General features: G+C 42.6%; 1 protein-coding gene across 1 annotated transcript in view; it reads right to left on the bottom strand.

The window, feature by feature from the left end:
* Positions 1–13633, bottom strand: part of arvcfb (ARVCF delta catenin family member b) — a 138735-nt gene that overhangs the window by 106311 nt on the left and 18791 nt on the right. The gene's annotated exons all lie outside the window — the stretch shown is intronic.

Raw genomic sequence — 13633 nt, 5'->3', positions numbered from 1 at the left:
ATTAAGCCTAGTTTAGGTCATAGGCTGAGTAAACAGAGTTCAGAGCAGTGTGTGTGTGAGTGTGTGTGTGCTGATCCACAGGGATATCCCTGACAAATATGTCAACTGCCCTGTCAGAAAGTAAACTTTAATGAGCATCCTCCCCAGACTTTCATTGCAGCTAGGGCAGAGGTTTACTGAGGCTGCACCATCTGGGAGGTTACCTCTGCTGTTACCTTTGCACCAGCTGGCAGGAGCTGCTTTGTGTGTGTGTGTGTGTGTGTGTGTGTGTGTGTGTGTGTGTGTGTGTGTGTGTGTGTGTGTGTGTGTGTGTGTGTGTGTGTGTGTGTGTGTGTGTAAATGTCTTGGGTGAGCAGAGGCCCCTTTCTCTACCCCACATAAAAAGACTAGGGTCCACTCAAGGGGAGAGTGGGCCTCTGTCTGAAGGCTTAAAATAGAGAAGAGGGTGTGAGATGACTGCAGCCAGACCAACAGTGTGGAGAGCCTTTTGTCAGGAACAGGAGTGGGAGGGGGTGCAGCATTCAACAGCCCTCACTGCTGTGCATTGAGTTCTGCAGCGTGTGAACCCAAAAATAACTCACTATAGAGTTGGATCCAGAACCATGTACTGCATAGACTCAGGCATGCAAGCCCATTATAGTCAGAAGAAGACAGGCTGGAAATTGTTCCCAGACAGCATTTACAAACCCAAAACACTGAACTCACTCAATGAAGACAGACACATTTGGACCTATTAAGCTTTTCCTTTGTGTCTATACACGGTTGCAGTTGTGGGTGTTCATGTAAGCCATGTCCAAAAAAATTTTAAATAATGAGATCAGTGTATTTACAAGTAAGGCTGGAGCCTGAGCTTCTGATGCTAAATGCTTGTTTTTTTTCCTACTCTCAGCTGTGTATGATGTCAAAGAGAGAGGATATTCCTAATATGGTCATCTCAGGAGCACGGCTTTGGCTGTGAGCACAGAAGCCCCACCCATCTACTGTCCAACTTTCTGTTTATAAGTTGACTCAGAGGGAGGCTGGTAAAGCAGTTTATCACCAACAGAGAATGAATTATAAGAAAAAAAAGGATTATTTTAATCAAAGCTATTCTAGTAAAGTCCAAGAATTAAAATATGGAGCTGGGAATGAGCATTATAAGTCACCTTTAAAGTGTGTTAGCAGCTCCTTATATCAGGGTGAGGCAGCTTTGACAGCATATTTTTAGAGACCAAGACTCCTCAAGCTGCTGAGTAAAATCAGGCCACAGAGGAATCATTTGCAGAGTAAGAGATCATTTTTATGATTATTATAATAATCATAAAAAGCTTTCTCGCTGTGGTCACAGAGGAAGACTGACTGGCCAATATCTCATATTTAATGAAAGTCTCAATGTATCGGCTAACACACTAATGTTCCCCAACACTAGATATTTCTGTCTTCTCTCAAACACACACAGCTGTGCACCCAAGCACAACACACACACGCGCACACACACACACACACACACACACACACACAAAATTGCCACTGTACTTTTATTTGAGTATTAAAAAAAGAATTTACTGGACAGTGACAGCCTTTTCCAATAATCCTCCATGAGAAAGAGCTGTAAGAAGCTAGCTCTGGCAGAAGAAGAAGCAGGCACACAATCGAAAGCAAATCTTTCTCTGGGAAAATGCAATATATCCACAGGGCTTTTTTTGTCAGCTTTACACTGCTAGAAAAGACGCACATATGCAAGTTTTCTCAAAAGGTCCTAGTCAGCTTTTCACACAGGATTGCAGAGGTTACAAAAGCAATGCGTAGGAACTGACTTGGAGGGTTGGACCGACACCAACAGCATTAACTACAATGCGTGCTAACATCCTGTGCTTTTGTGCCCTATAGCGTTGTCCTGTTCCTTTATGCTGCAGCAGGAATGTGAGCATTTATACACAAAAGTGGGTCTGTGGCAAAATGCAAACTGTTAAGGAAACAGATTGTGTTTTAAGTGACGGGAATGTGTGCATGAAGAAACTGAGTGTATTCAAAGCAAATATATTAATAATATAAGAATATTACTTAGCCATATTCACTAACACATGCATCTGATCATGTTAAAGGCATAGCTTTTTTTTTTTTTTTTTTAAAGAGTACTGCTTCCTCAGTGATCAAATGATCCATGTTGGGGACAATATCCTACATAAAACAAATGCTGAGAGGCTCTCTATCTACTGTTTGGCCTTGATATTGATTGGCTGAAATGGACACTGTTGGTCTGATACTTTTGTTTAAAGATAATCTCTGCAGTCAACGAAAAATATTTAGACATTTCAATGAAACCCAATTCGGCCATCACATCATATAGATTTGCATGAAAAGATGGCATGACAGTGTATTACCAAACACAAAAATTAATTGTCTTTGACCAGCATAACCATTATTACTAGGCAAAGGGAATTATCGATCACTTCAAGGCCCTTGGAAGCAAAATGCTGAAAATTATTTTCATGCTTCCTCAAAAATGAGTTCAAGGACCAAGTTTGATTTTGATCGATCAAAACGCTGATGACCTCGCTTTCTGTCCGACGGCTTTTATTGCTGATTTCGATTGGCTGTGATGGGCAGCCACTTCGGAAATTCAAAAATCAATATAACGTTTGAAGAAAAAATTGGATTTTTGATTCAAAAGTTGAATGCATAAAAGCACGCCAGACTTCAACTAATTGGTGGCACATGACTGTTTGTGGAAATAATAAAAGGGTCTGTCCCAAATCAGTGCGCCAACTTTTTACCGTGAAGTTCTGCGGGGTGCTAATGGCAGAAGACCAAATAAGATAAAATGAGATTTTTGGTGTCCAATCGTGTTTTTCTGAGCGACAGAAGTAATTTTCTCAGGATACTAAATATCTTGTGTCCCTCACCTTTGTAGTTTGTTCAATTTATGGCATATAAAACAGTGTTTCATGGTCATTTCCTCATAAAATTTAAGTTATTCTGGTTCTATCCCCAAAACCTGTCCCACTTGGTTCTTGTCTTAAATAAAAAAAAATAGGTCTGTCGTTTATCTAAACAGCTCACAGCCAAAGAAAAAGGCTCATCATGGGAACCAGCAACCACTCATTTTTCAGCATTAATAAGCATTTGCTCCACACCCGACTTCTCTGTTCGTCACTTCAACCGTGCAGGTATTTTAATGAAAATAAATTAACGTTTGAGAGCTAGTTTGGAACGCGTCGAGAGAGAAACCATCCAGACTTTAAAAAGGAACTCACACCATCTCTGAGAGATCCCCAGACTTCACTGCAATTACTCCGAGCATCTGCGCATAACATGAGCTGCAACCACCTGAGCACTGTGGAGCGTCACCCCCCCCCCCGCTAAGACTGGCAGTGCAGTGAGTCCAGTCTCTCTGCCATGGGACTTTCAGCAAATAAATAAGATATGTAAGAATTGCTTCACTTCTAATTTGGGACTCTGGATGCACGCTCATTTCATTAGGATGAAATTCTGACTGAGACAAAGAGGGACACGGCAAGGCCATCAGTACTGCGTGCCAGAGCAGTTAGATAGATAGCAGGCAGGCACCATGGAATAACAAAATTAATCCTCAATCTTATTTTGCATCCCTGGAAACATTGGGGTTGTGTTTTTCTTTTCAATCGTAGCAGATTTTTATCTAACCGCTAAAATGCTGTGAATATATCAACTGCTTGCTGGAATGCCCCCGTCATGGTGAATATTTCATATGAAGCCTATTGTTGTCTGCCCCACTAGGGCCTCAAAAAAGGGCCCAGTGAGGGAGAAAACACTAAAGCAGATCCCACAGACCAAAGCCCGATAGTCCACTGGCCTAGGGAAGAAACTAGGCAATAACTCAAAATGTTGAAAACAACTTTTTATGGCCAGTGATCCAGTGAAAAAAAGGGGTAAAGAAGTATGATATCTGAAGACCTCAGCTAAACCTGCAGAATGTTTCAAAGGCGGAACAGCCTGTTTCAGATTATTACCAAAAGATGCAAAGACAAACTGCATGCAGCTTAACCACGTATGATTCTCCACACACTGGGAAAGCAGACGATGACTCGCACTGTTTACGCACAACTTACTGTGTCGCCAACAGCCGCCACCCCAAAAGCCTCAAAAACACAACCCTGACAAATATTTCTTCTACATTTGATGCCCACACAAATCACAAGCTCTCACAGTAAGACTGAACCGGTGTCATATAAACTGTTTATTGTAACTTATACCACTAACTAAAGCCACATCTGGCTGCTCCTTGGAAATGCTACATTGTTTTTCACCAGTATGGCATGGTTTGCTGCTGAAAGACTCAAGAGAATCTGTCTTAAACGTTTCAAAACCAAACTTGTCTTCGGGTTCAAGCTGCTAGGTTTAATGTATGTGCAAGTGCTCGCCCAAAATTCAAAAGCAAAAATTATGCACAGGAACTATAAAGCAAAAAGTGTCCTTGGGGACCTGAAGCAAAAAAATTAAAAAAAACATTACAACTACAATGTGAACCTGAAATGAGTAATAATTCTGACCCATTTCACCTCACTTAAAGTAGGTCTATTATGATAATTTCCAGCTCCATATTTTTTTCTACTAAAGTGGCTGAAACAAGCTGCTCCCCCTCCATTTAAGCCAACTTTCTTCTGACAGACTTTGGTTGTAAAAACAGAAACCATCGTGACTTTAAAAGGGACTCACACCATCCCTGAGAGATTCCCAGACTTCACTGCACTGAAGAGCAGGTGACAAACTCTGTGCCTACAGCACTGTCCTCTTCCTTTATGCCTCAACAGGAATGTGAGCATTTAAACATGTTTGCAACAGTATACATACATATATGAGAAAAAAATAAGGAAAAGCATATTAGGTCCCCTTTAAAGTCTCACGTCAACAGCTGGGGGACAGAAAAGCAAAACAAGAGATGAGGCCATCAGTTAGTCTGGGAAGCAGACAGCCTTGAATCGCCAGCGGCCATTTAGCAAGTCAGCGAAGGACCTCCCTGAGCAACAGCAATGCTACTGAACTGCTTCGCTGCCCTTCAGCGCATCGCACCACAGGAACAGGGCAATCATATCTGACACCTAAGTACTTTAGTTCAGCAAAGGAAACACCTGATCAGCTGAGGCCACCAATCCTACCAGCACTACCTCACTCTACATCTGCTCGTGCTTGATGAAGAGCTTGCACAGAGGAATAATCTTCACACTATTCTCTTATTAGTTTCTGAACATTTTATGGCTACAAAACTGCAGACATATAGTAGATGAAATAGGCCTGAGGCCTAATATTAGTTTGAACTCCAAACCTAAAGGTAATAGTCCCATTGCTGACAACAGCAGATTTCCCACATGTGTGCATGTACATGTTTCTCAGAAGTCAAAGTGCTGCGGGGTGCTAAAAATGCTGCTATCGCACTGCACACCAAAAGAGGAGCCACGTGGGGAGCCCACTGCTATTTTCTCTTAAAAAAACAAGGGCCCTGGATTCCTAACATGTTGTGGAGATTAGAGAGCTATTCGGTGGAATTCCAGGCCCCATATGGTGACAAGCCCTCCCCCCCCCCCATTAGAAGTTTGTTTGCCTTGCCAGGAGTTTCAGCACTTGCTCTGGAGCCAAAATAAAAGATTAAGCAACAGAGAGGTGCAAAGAGAAGGCCAGCAGCATGGAGCAAAAGCAATACTTGATCTGAATCGTTAAACAACCCCTCATGGGCTGCTCCGAGGCTCAGGCCTGGACAGTGAAGTGGGTAAAGTGGCGAGATCACATGGATCATGACTCATTTGTGGTATTAGGCCACTACTGTTCCAGTTTCCCAAATCACATCTTTAGATTTGTGGGACAGCACACAATGAGTCAGCCTTTGGACACCTTCAATGAAAAGATGGTGGCATTCCTGTTGCAATCCGCAATAAGTCCAGGAGAATGAGCAATAAGCTCCTATTATGCAAATCTCTTAAGTTTTACAGGAAAAGCCCCACCATGACTGCAATCTGTAGGACCTTTTACCTGTGTGAGTGTTTAGCGACGTCGAAGAGGATTAGCAGCTCGGATCAAGTGTTCACTGAGCCAGATTCCCGGAGTACAGAAGCATCTGTAATCTGCACCCACAACACCCCACTCCCTTTCTCTATTGAGGCTTTTCTGGAGTAACATCTAGACAGATTCTGTGAAATGAATCTCTGTAACTGTCTCAGAGCATGGCTATCATATTTCATCAAACCTGTTGTTTTAGTGGCACGCAAGAAAAAAAGCCCCAGCAGATATCAACATAAAATGTCATCTCTACTGGATGTCAGCTTGGCATCAGACAGGCTGAAAGTGGCATGAAAGAGATGTCATTCCTCCAGGCCACAGCCTTCTGAGTGGTGTCACCAACATTATAGCAGCCTGTTGCGTCATCAAGGCTGCCCGGGTGGAGAAAGTTGGGATATTAGAGAGAAACAACACAGCGCTGACTGATTGGAACTCCAACAGCCCCATTAGTGAGGCACGTTCCAGAGGCATGCAACAATTAAGGCAGCTCTGCCTGCCAGGGATGACTGAGAGATCCACGAGCAGCCAAAAGCTCATCATTCATAGCAGCCAAGCTGAAATTCCAAGCCAAAAGAAGTAACTTCTAGAAAGAAAAATATTTCTTTAAAAAAAAAACAAAAAACAAAAAATAACCACAGATCAACTACAGTAAATCTGCAGCATGATTACAATGCCTTCACTATAAAACACAAATAATCCAAAAGCAACATTTTAAGTCCAAAAAAGGAAAGATCAAGTTGAAGAAATTCAACCATCTGCAGTTCACTAATGTAAGTACATCCAAGTTTTAACAGACGTGGCAAAGACAGACGAGTCCCTGAGTAATTAGCCAAGGGAGTATTAATTCAGTGTTGCAGGCATTTTATATCATTTTTTAGCTTCTCCGTGACCACATGGGACAGAATTGTGTCACCTCACAATGATGATTAAGTCTGCCTGCGGTAGATGTCTCCTGGATATAACTTTCATGCATACTCCTTAGAGAGGAAACAGGATCTTCAGCACTGTGGAGAGGGTGACCCACTTCACAACCTCATTGCACAATACTGCAGTGCTGCTCGCAAAGTTCACAACACTGCCAAATATACACAATACACAGGAATTCACACATAGCAGGCCCTGTAACATTAGCTCAGCATGCTCAATTTGCACAAACAGCGACGCAGTGCCTCTGCATTGTAAACATACCACAGAAACCTTGTTTTAAACGTTTTAGATGTCAGCCTATCCCCTGAGAGGTTATCTGCAGTGAAAAGGAAGAGAAAATCTTCCTCTGCAGAACCTGCTCTAAACTCTGCACATTTCTGCAACCCCCCCAAAACAGGGCAGATAAGCATACTATGCTGAAGTTGGACTTAAAGCAAACCTCTGAGAGATCAGGTGGTGCAAACTGGCACCAAATAGCCATGGCTGGGGATTCCGAACACTCAGGAACAAAGATTAATCAAAGTGGTGAGGAAGTCTCAAAATGCACAGCCACAGCCGACAGGGACAGTTAATTAGGTAAGTTGGAGAGAAAAGACAGGAGGCTTGTTTGCCACGGAGTCCAGAGGACAGCGCAGTAGCTTGTGGCATCTGGGCTCTGTAGTTAGAGGACTGGAGAAATCATGCCAGTTTTGTTGCCTGCAAGCTTCAGATTGCAAAGCATGGATGGAGGCCTGCAATTTTGAAATCGGCCTCTGTGCATGCGCCCACTGTTTTCCACACCACAACATGGCAGAGGTTACAGGAACCTTCCCTTTGAAGGCAGTCCCACAGATTAAGTATCCAACTCTCAGCCCCTGCTGCGATGACCATATTTCAGAGAGATCTGTTGGAATAATTCAGGACTATTTGAAGAACTGAGGCAATTTGTCATCGCTAATATAGCAGAACATGAACATATTTGCATATTCATCATTTGGAAAACTGCAGCACTCCAAAAAAATAAAAAATAAAGTACTAATGAATTAGGGCTGACATCCACAAAATCCTGTATGACGGTTAGGTTTCAGTAACACAAAAGAAAGGCAAAAGCCATCTGATATTGGCCAAATTGTTATGGGTCATGTTACAAGTGATGCAAATGGACTGGACAACGTGTTGGACAACGTGTTGATTTAGTGAACACAGGGACTTGTTTTTTCCCTGTATACAATCAACAAGCTGACCAAAAATAATTTTATAGAACTTTAAAATAATATCATGCTGTACACTGAATTGGCAGATTTTAAATGTAATGAATGAGTAATTGATTTTCCCATCTGACTACTCCATCTACTAAAATGGGCTGCATGCAGCTTGTCTGGTGCACACAACCTGGAGCATATACACTGACATGCATCTCGGTACACATCTTGGTAGTATCAGTAGTATCCAGGAACTTTATCACAGTTGCTGCCCAGATCGTCACGTTCCCACTACCATACCACAGCTGCTTCTCCCTGTATAGAATTTCCACTGCCAAATAATGTCAAATAATACAGCGATACAGGAAGTACTTTAACGTTTGGAGTCCTATGATTGAAGACCACAGAACTAGAGTACTCATTTCCCCCTTAAAATGTTTCCATCCATAAAAAGAACTGAGGATCTGAGATCATTTCTGCAGGTAATTATGGAAGGTAGTAAAGCACTCAGCACCCTTCGCTTTCATCGCCATTAGTAGTATGATTTTAACAGGGCCATGTTAAAGTCACAACATGAGTGGCATGAGAACATGAAGGATTGAAGAAAGGCCATGCTTAGTCTGGTCTCCTGTGACTTGTGGCTCACTGGTAAATGACGAATATGCACTGCCCAAGGAGGGCATTGATTTGTGTTCTGCGGGCCAGTTACAGACACCAGCAGCCTTAATTAGCACCAGTGTTTCAGGGACATTATACTTGAAGAGCTGAGGACAAGTGTCACATGGAAAACAGGGGAGGTCGCTTATGGCTTGAAGCAGACTGAGGAATGAGTGCTCCCATGTGAGATTTCAAGTCTGGAATGTAGCTGCTCCTTGACACTGAAAATACTCCCCGTGGTCTCTGGTGGCCTGAACAACAGAGTCCACCCCTCACGCTGCAGACACACAGTCAGATTTAAGAGGGAATGAACAACAGAAAGCAGACGAAAAGTGGGTTTTATTGGATTAAGCCTTTCTTAACTGTACTTGAATATGATGGAAAGAATTCGGGAACTCGAGGAGGTCTGTGTCAACAGGCTTTGTTTGCTTAACTTCGAGAACTTCGCAGGGTTTAGTGCGCTCTTTTTGACACGTCCTAAATCCTATGAGGTAAAAATTTTAAAAAAAGAAGGCCTAAGTCCAGCTGCTGACCTACCAGGATGTTAAACTGAAACTCACTTTAAATCTCCAAGGGTACAAGAAAGTAACGAGGAAACCAAGGGCAACTTAGAAAAAGCCATAGGGAAATAAATACCCCTGTGAGTGTGATGGTGAAGGCAGCCAAAGGTCCATTTTGGGAAAGTGCTGTAAAAACACTAGAGTTTAGAGGCAATGTACTTATAGTCTCAGTCTCCATAGTTGTATTTTTTCTCCTCTAGAACGTCTGCAAGCACAGATAAAACCACAGCTGCATCTGCCCAGAGGTTAGAGCTATTACTGGGTTTTTTGATACATGAAAGGCACAAACACTGATGGAAAAAGGTGTTTTAATGGCTTAGTAATTAATGTACCCTTGCTATCAGACCATGACTATCCTCCCTCTCAGACACTGACACTCTCTAAATATAGCAAAAATGCAATTTAAGCTGCTACATGTATAATACTACATCACTGTTTCATCACATAATGAATTGTGATCGAGTATACTGGCTGTAAACAAATGGAACTGCTACTGAGAAAAGCCCTTGATCTTTCTCAGCTTGTGTTCCTGTTAAATGTCCCTGAGTATAAACTCAGAAAGTAAATGCACTGTATTTCATGTCTACTGTGGCTCTACTGGCTTGCAACTGACAGCCCTTTCTCTTCAACTTTCAGCTTCCCCCTCTTCAAAAAAAAAAAATAAAAAGAACACACAGACATGATGTCCTATTACTAAACTAAAAGCTTGCTTGGCTGGATCAACAGGACACTGGCAGCTCTAAAAGCCTGCACCACAGGGCCAGGACTGTACACTCTCCAACCCAGTGCAGAGTGTTAAGTACAGCACCTTCCCTGGATGGCTGGCACCTGTCCCTCCATATCCGCAGACCTGGTTGGCACAGATCAACATTGCACCATGCTCCACTTCACAGCCTATTACACATACCAAACAAATTAAATACGAGGGAGTGTGACGGGGCAAGATGGTATTTTTGCGGAGCCCCAGCAGCCAGCACAGGCCACGCATGCAGTAGAGGTTCATTAGACAGCTCAATAGAGCCTCGTGGAATGTGCGAGGAGGCGCATCACTCCATTGTTCACTAGTGGCTCCTCTGGGAAAGGGGCTGAGCATATATCAAGAGATGATGAGGAGATGTGTAACAATGCCGTGCCATCATATGCAGTGGCATATGACAGACAGCTCAGCGTCTGGATGCCTCTGTTGCAGAGGGCCATGAACTTTGTACAAGCCACTGTCTGCATTGAGAATCCACAACTCTGAAAAAGCCCATGACTAGTTTATTTTTCCCATTTTAGGAAGCTCTCCTCCTGGTTTGGCTGAACTTTTGCCACTGGTTAGCAAAATGTTTCTTTGTGGCAGTGCTGAGGCTGTTACACTGGAGGCAGCTTGTAGCAGAGCCCGATGCAGCCCCAAGGCCAGTCAGCTTACAGCGGTTTGGACTTTCCCTCTATCCTCCTCAGTTATTCTATTTTATTTTCCTCCCTGGACCGAAGCCACAAGCAGTTACAGCAACTATTGTGCGTTGTGAGGTTCGGGGCAGCATTCTAATGAAGTGCTGGACCTCATCAGCGCACTTCAACTGCCAGCAGGTCGGCAGCGGCCAGCTCGCACTTCAAATACCCAACAGGCTTTGTGACTGAGCTCTAAGTAAGACATGGATCTACTACAGTTACATCTAAACAGGGTTTGCTTTTCTTTTTTCTTCATGTTAAATCACTCGAAATGAGCCACCTGCTAAAATAATCACATATAAACCTCAGAATCGTCATTCAAATAAAATATCATCCTCAAATACTGTGATTACTACAAAAGTTTAGTGTTAGTATTTCTGTACTGCAATTATGAATGCAGAAACAGTCCGTGCTCTTGACACAAAGAAAAACTTTGAGTACAATGGACATACAGTACCAGTCAAAGGTCTGGACACACTCACCTTTGACTGGTACTGTACACAGACTGACAAAAATGTTGTCAGACTGATTGTTTACAACACTTATATACTGTATGTCCACATATAGCAGAGTATGAATCGCTGCTGAGCTGATGGCACTGAGGACTCAAGAAGTGCCTCAACAGTAGACTGATAACCAGTTTATGCTAGAAAGTTTCCCCTACTCTACACTAACAGTATGTAAATTTCACATCAACTCCAGTCCCCAAAATCCAACATCAGTTGGGCTCAAATTAATATATTCTAGGGGTGCACCAATAGCTCAGCTAAAAATTGTCAACGTCCAATATTCATCTTGAAAAAGTATACCTGCAAATGAGATGATGTTAATATTGTGTGGCATCAGTTTGTGCTGGCTAAATGTTCAAAGATAGTGATGAAGAGCTGAAAGACTGAATGAAAAACTGATCTGTTCTTTAAAATAAAGATGTATTTGTTTCTCTAGCACAAAAGGAAGAACAAACAAAAACAACTACCGTATTTTCCGGACTATAAGTCGCACTTTTTTTTCATAGTTTGGCCGGGGGTGCGACTTATACTCCGGAATGACTTATATGTGAAATTATTAACACATTAACCAAAATACTCCAGCCACTTGATATCTCCATGAACCGGAGTTTTAAGGCAGTCTTGCGTAACCTGTGGGCGCAGTGGATGATGGATGGAGAGCACAGCTTCACGGCAACCGGGAGAATGCGCCACCCAACTTTCCTGGAAGTCATTGGATGGATCAACAAAGCATGGACAACCAAAACCATCCTGTCAGGATTCAGAAAGGGCAGAATAATTGGAACTGCAACTGAGGACGAGTCTGACGAAAATGACACAGAAGAGGAAGCGGCGCTTCGTTTACCTACGGAATGTGCGGAGTTGTTTAGAAGTGACACAGAGGATGAAGAATTCAATGGATTGATGGTTTGGTGAACTTGTTAACATGTTCTTTATGCTATGGTTATCTGAATAACTGTTAATGTTACGTTAACATACCAGACACATACTCAGTTCATTGTGCATCATGTAGCTGAATGTGTTACATTAGCATAATGTAGGCATAACCGTGTTCGGCCTGTTTTTTAATCCATTATTATTTTAAATTGCCTTAAATTGCCCCCCCCCCAAAAAAATGCGACTTATAGTCCAGTGGCACTAATCAGCTGAAATATTATTTTAAACTTTGGTATTGGCACAGAATTTAACAGTTGGTGCATCGCAAATATATACTGCAAAGTGGACTATATGTCACATGCTATATGAGCAACCATATTACTGACCACAGCTGTTCGCCTCACTAAGCTAGTTACTGTTTCAGACCAGCCAATCTGGCAACAACCATTCAAGTACATTATACATTTATGTGGCTGGTAGCTTCAATAAAAGAATAAACTGCCTTTAAGAAAAAAAAACCTATAGAATATAATGTTTCACTATAAACCCAAAGATGCAGCATGCAAGTTCCTCACACTGCCACATGACAGTGCAATCTGAATGGTCAGCAGGCAGTGATGGAGCTCTACTAAAGAGCTGTCAGAGGGAATCATTAATCCCAGAAGGCAGCATGAGACAGATGGTATGATGATGGCAGATCAATGCTTTCCCTGCCATCCTGACTGCTTCCAATGGCCTGGCCCAGAGGGAGGAAATGGGCTAATCCCTCAAAAGAAAGTCCAGACAAAACATGCAAGAGGAGTGTGAGCCACCTCCTGCTCCTTTATACCCTGTGGCTGTGCTGCATGTACTGCACATCCAATGTGAATGGTACTGGAGGGGGTTAAAAGGGAGAAATGCAAAAGTAGGCAGGCATTTGTTCCTGTGTTTCTAGTTTAGAGAAGCTTTATGAAGACTTTGACCCCCCCGCCCTCCAGGCCCCTCTAAGAGGTCCCCAGCTGCAGGATGAGGGACGGCAAGCATATATGAACTATACATAACTGTCAAAAGAAACCACAGCCCTTTTAAAGGCCATAGAACCAGACCTGATTAAAGGTTCTGCTACTGAGAGACAGCAGTGTTCCCAGCATGGAGTAATGGAAGGGTGGGAAAAGGGAAGAAGGAAGCCCCACTAAACAGTCTTTAGATACTTATATTCTATTCTGATGAACATCTAATACCAGTAAAACCACTTATGGTGAGTCTTAAACTGTACTGAAATATAGTTTTCTTCCCCTCGCAGGAAATCAGTCAGCATTATAGTGAAAGAGTTACAGTACACTCTATTTGCCAGTTAGAGTCAAAATCAGCCTGTTTTTTTCTATGGTACTGAGGTGCTGAGAAATGGGTATTTGCACCAATGGTGTCATCAATCAACGGGCTCCTTAATCGCCCATGCTGCTGCCCAAAGACCTGTCACATTTGCAACTTAAACCAC

Source organism: Archocentrus centrarchus, chromosome 9 (assembly GCF_007364275.1).
Source record: "Archocentrus centrarchus isolate MPI-CPG fArcCen1 chromosome 9, fArcCen1, whole genome shotgun sequence".
In the NCBI taxonomy this organism is placed as follows: Eukaryota; Metazoa; Chordata; class Actinopteri; order Cichliformes; family Cichlidae; genus Archocentrus; species Archocentrus centrarchus.
This window is presented reverse-complemented; position numbering and strand designations above follow the sequence as displayed.